At 39.3% G+C, this 5,632-nt stretch overlaps 1 pseudogene; it reads right to left on the bottom strand.

The window, feature by feature from the left end:
• Positions 1-592: 592 nt before the first annotated feature.
• LOC112838067 (U2 spliceosomal RNA) lies at positions 593-739 on the bottom strand (annotated as a pseudogene).
• Positions 740-5,632: the final 4,893 nt, after the last annotated feature.

Genomic DNA, 5,632 nt, shown 5'->3' with positions numbered 1-5,632 from the left:
GCACATGATGTTGGGATCTAAATGCACAAGCACCACTCAAAGTTCTTGTGAGAAAAAAATTGGGCTAGTAGGGGAAAATATATTTCTCTTTCTAGTTGATTTAGTATTTTTATGATCTCGAGTGTTTTTGTGTGTAGGACTTAGGGAAATTTACTATTCTGTCAGGGAAAGGAAGAAATACAGGGGTCCCTGAGTGGCTCAGTAGGTTAAGCACCAATTCTTGATTGTGGCTCAGGTGATGATGTCAAGCCATGAGATTGAGCCTGGGAATCTGCTCAGGATTCTCCCTCCTCCTCCCCCTCCCCCCACTTGTGCATGCTCTCTCTCTTTAAAATACATAAATAAATAAATCTTAAAAAAAAGAAACACAATCTCCTTCACAATATGGAAATGCAAATAAATTTCCAAATGTCTGTCAAAATTAAGAGCAGTTCCAGAATTTTATGGTGGTTAAAACCTCAAATACACTTGGGTTAAATTTCTAATAGTGCATGTAATTGTTCTGTGATCATGAGCAAAGTAGTTAACTAATTTTCCTGTTCCTCATTTAAAAATGGAGATAATAAGAGTACAGTTGTCCTAGGACTGCAGTGAGGATTAAAGAAGATACAACACAATGCACATAAGAGTTATTATTTATTATTATATTAATTCAGATCTTTCATAATAGAGTGAAATAATTACTGTTTCTACTTTCACATTCCTACACTTGATCTTAGCCAAAAGGCCGAGAAGCGATCTACTTTCACATTCCTAAATACATTCTCAAATCTCTGCTTTCTCCCTGTTGCTCTTTGCATTTCATGAAAACTGTTTACTCCAGGTCAATAATGATTTCCCATTTGCTGAATAAATGAGTATTTTTCAGACCTTCTCCTCTATTCACTGCAACTTTTGGCATTGTTCACCATTGCTTTTGTCTTGCAACTCTTTCCTATTTTGTCACTTCAGTGTATTAGAGAACACAGAAGAATCTCAAAGTATGAGCCTCCTCTTTTAACTGCCTGCCCAGCTAGTAAGGAACTCTGTTGTTTTAAGTATATGTCCTATGCTCTGTGCCCTATATGCCATATAGCACCTATGCCCTTCTCTCTAGATTATGTGGGTTGACTTTTCCAGTATGGCTTTTTCAAAAGTAACAGTAGCAAATTCATATACTTGCTACTTAAAACAGATTAACATGAGATTACTTGGGAAAACCAAGAGATATTATTTGAATGACAACTATGCTTATAACAAGAGGCTTATAATTGTAGGCTCTAGCTGTAGTTTGATAGACTATCTATGTTCCTTTAGTACATTATTTTATGTCACTGGGGTATGGATACTGTGGATGTATACTTTGGCCTCGAGCAATAAGCTAGAAAAAGAATTGTGGCTGGGGATCTGTAGATGAGTTAAGGATATTTAACATGGTCCCTGGTGACTTTCTCATTGGAAGTCAGATATAATTGCCTCTCCAATCAGGAACAGGTGATTAAAAGACAAAAATTAGAATATGAAGTGATAGGAAAAGTCTGGATACTATTGCTGCTATTAACACAAATAGGTAAGAGAGGTACCAGAAAAAGATTTATTTCAATGGCAGAAAAAGCCTAGGACAGTGGTTCTTAAATTGTAATGCACAGGAAAGTCATCTGGGATATTTGTTAAAAATACAGAGCCTCGATCTCTACCTATTTTGGGTAGTCTTTAGAGGGTATCTTGTATGTGTTCTCAAAGAAATCTCCCCCTGCAGACTGCTTTTGCTCTCCTGCCAAGAATGCAGGGCATCTGACCTATCCACTGGGAATCCATTCCACCCTGGGCATAAAAGGCTACAGCTGTACCCTGCTGTTATTCCTCTCAGAAAATGCCACTCTGCCAGAGTGCTGTTTCCCAAGTAACAAGTAAAACCCAAGTACCAAAACCCCTGAGATTTTAAAATACTATTTCCCTCCCTGTGCTTCTCTCTGCAATGGTGCCTAGAGCCACAGTGCTCTGCACAGAAAGGGGGAGGAAATGTACTATTGCTCTATCAATTGTTAGCCTCTTGACAGCACCCTATACTAGCAGGAAACATAACCCTTTTATTCCTTCATCTTCTCCATACATATTACAAAGCAAATACATGTGTCAGAGGTTGAGGGCTGTATATATCTAGCACTATTTGAGGCCCATTGCGGAACACCACATCAAAATGTTTGCCTGAATTTTTACAAAGGTCTTATTTATTTATTTATTTATTTGACGGAAAAACACAGAGAGGGAACACAAGCAGGAGGAGTGGGAGAGGGAGAAGCAGGCTTCCCGCGGAGCAGGGAGCCCGATGCGGGGCTCGATCCCAGGACCCTGGAATCATGACCTGAGAGGAAGGCAGATGCTTAATGACTGAGCCACCCTGGCACCTCTACAAAAGTCTTTTTGCTGAAATCTCTGCCTCTCGTTTCACTCATTCTGGTCCATTCTTCCCTCAGTAGGATTGTCTTTCTCTAGTGCAAATCTCATTAAATTACTCTTTGGTTTAAGATCTCTCAATGAACTAGTTACTTTCAGGATAACATCTAATTCAGCATAATCATTATTCTGTTAATCTTTCAGCCTCAGTTCTCACTTCTTGCCTCCACACCTTGTGCCTATCTTTCAGACCTTATCTCTCAGAGTCTCTGTAGTAATTGTCATCAACAACACATATTTTCCAATTACTGATTACAAACTTTTTTTTTTTAAAGATTTTATTTATTTATTCATGAGAGACAGAGGGAGAGAGAGAGAGAGAGGGAGAAGCAGGCTCCCAAGGAGCAGGGAGCCCAATGCGGGACTCGATCCCAGGACCCTGGGATCATGACCCGAGCCGAAGGCAGACGCTCAACCATCTGAGCCACCCAGGCACCCTACTGATTACAAACTTTTTAACCCAATAATGCTGTAAAAGTCATTTTGGTCAGGGATCATTCTTATTCTTTTGTGTTTCCATGTTCCCTAGCATAGGACTTTCAGTATAGTTGCTAAGGTAAACCAGAAAGACAGGAAGGAGGAAAAACAGGAAGGAAGCAAGAGAGGAAGGAAAGAAGGAAGGAAGGCATACATTTGTCTAGAGACTAATATCTAGATATAATGGTTTAACACCCACATATATTAATACTTTGGTTTTCTAATGGGCTTCCACTATAGAAATAAAACTAACATAGAGATAGTAATAAGCTATTTCTTTTTGGTTATAATTGCCCAGTGCTGCTATTCCTACTACTTTCCTCTGAGGTTCATTCCACTAATGTGGTCATCAATTCATGATGCTGGCTATTAAATGGGAATCAATAGGTGAAAGCCCGGGTCCCCAGAATTTGCCCAAGCTTTCAAAATCTCTATAGTATAAGGGGCTGTGGGTCCATACAAGTGGCAAGACTTCTTTAGTTCCCTTAAGATATTTAAATCTAATCCCTCATAGATGGGACCAGCACAACCAGCTTGTGTTCGGTCTATGAATAGGCTGCCTTCATTCATATTGGTGGGCAGGGAAGGAGGTCAGACAGATTTTAAAAAAAGAAAACAGAGAAAAGAAAAAAATTCCCAGACTGAAGAAGATAAAAAGAAGAGAAAATCCTTAAGTTAGGGATTTTCTTTAATTGGTCTCCTTCACAGTTGTTTTGCTGTTCTGAAATAAATCTTGAAAACACATCAGAAACTTCAGCCAAGCCAGGAAGCAACAAACTACTTCTTTTGAGTCCTCAGTGGTATAATGAATATCAATTGTAGATAAAGTATTTAATTTTTAATGCTTTCCAAGTTTAGTGCTGGACATCTAATCATTAAAGAAGTAAAGAAAGGAGTTGAACATGACTGTTGCTTATCCATCCATTATCTTTCAGTCGAAGCCAACATTTTACACTCTGCTCTCTGCAGCTGGGGCTACAGTTCAGATTTTTTGTCAGCTCAAGTTTTTTAGGTTCTAGAATGGTGAGCTAAGTGGGGAAGTGGATGACAAGAGTCTAGCTCCCTGTGTCCTTATTCCAATGCCAGCAGTTTGTCCTGGACTCCAGCTTCTTTTACCACTCCTAGAATCAAGTCCATCAGACCTCCCCACTGCATGCCTCAGGCACTGGCTAATGCTCTTCTGTTTGGTTTGAGATAATCTCACCTGACCTTTCCAAATTTCTGGAACCCAATCCTATCTTTTGTTTTCCTAAGGGGAATATTAAGTGCTTTTTACCCAAAAGTTATTTCCTTGAGTACCCCAGAGTTTACTTTGTGCTCCTTTACCACCACCCACCCCCACAAATAACAGCTTACTAATATCCTAGTTGGAATCTACCCTCTTGAAGTACCTAGTGCAAGTTCTGTTTTCCTGAGTATACTCTCATATGGTCAGGACTGGATTCTGTTTTCAGTCTTCTATTAATTCAAAGGTTATAATGTTTCTACACTGAAATGACATTAAACGGATATGCCCATGTCTGGACTACATTAAAGGTATCCTTTTATTTTCATCTTTCTCATCTCAGCTCAGTCTCATTTCTTCCTATGCCATAATACAAACTTTAAAATACAATTATTCCTGTGTTCTGTGTGTCTGACGTGTCTGCAAACCTGTTCTCATCTAGATGTCTTTTTTTATGTTGTTCTCCAATATTCCCCTTCCACCTATTCAAGACACTTTCTCTGACAGTGAGTGGTAGCCCCTACTACCATAACTTATAATATACAATTTCTGTTGTAAGTTATTGTAAATCTATCTTACCTTAAAATAATATTGATGGTGCTAGTTGTAGTGATGATAATTTCCTGTTTGTCAATCTCATTTTCTGAAATTAAGAGTTATGTGAGGACAGGGTGCCTGCGTGGTTCAGTTGGTTAAGTGACAGATTTGATTTCAACTCAAGTCATGATCAGGTTTGTGGGATTGAGCCCCGCATAGGGCTCCATGCTGGGTCTGGAGCCTACTTAAGATTCTCTCTCTCTGCCCCTCCCCATACCCCCCACACACATTCTCTATCTCTCTCTCTCAAAAAAAAAAAAAAGCCAAAAGCAAAAACCTTAAAAGAAGAGTTATGTGAGGACAGAAACTGTATCTCAGTTTTTTCCCATTGTCCATTGCACCCATTAAATAGCCAGTTGCACAGAGATGCTCTTTAATTACATGCAGATTGTCTAATTTCTTCTCTCAGTTTAGCAAGTAACCATCATTAGTCCTCTTTTTCCAGTATAGGTGGTTCTGAATGTTTCATTTCCAGTATACCAATGCTTGCCTTCCAATCTGGGTAGAAGGATGTTGTTCTTAATAATGATGAAATGTTATAGACATATAGAAAAATGTGAAATTTTTCTGGTGGGTTTATTGCTCCTTTTAATTTTTTTTAAAGATTTTATTTATTTATCTGAGAGAGAGAGAATGAGAGATAGCACAAGAGGGAAGAGGGTCAGAGGGAGAAGCAGACTCCCTGCTGAGCAGGGAGTCCGATGTGGGACTCGATCCCAGGACTCCAGGATCATGACCTGAGCTGAAGGCAGTTGCTTAACCAACTGAGCCACCCAGGCGCCCGGGTTTATTGCTCCTTTAATTTTTTGAAGTCCCATATTGAAATCTCAGACTTGACCTAAGCTTAGGTAATTAAAATTCCTGTACCTCTGTTGGCATCCGGCATGCCAACACTTC

This window comes from Callorhinus ursinus, unplaced genomic scaffold (genome assembly GCF_003265705.2).
Source record: "Callorhinus ursinus isolate GAN/ISIS: 27379988/994484 unplaced genomic scaffold, GSC_fseal_2.0 scaffold22, whole genome shotgun sequence".
Classification (NCBI taxonomy): Eukaryota; Metazoa; Chordata; class Mammalia; order Carnivora; family Otariidae; genus Callorhinus; species Callorhinus ursinus.
The sequence above is the reverse complement of the archived record's forward strand: the minus strand, read 5'-3'. Positions and strand labels throughout refer to the sequence as shown.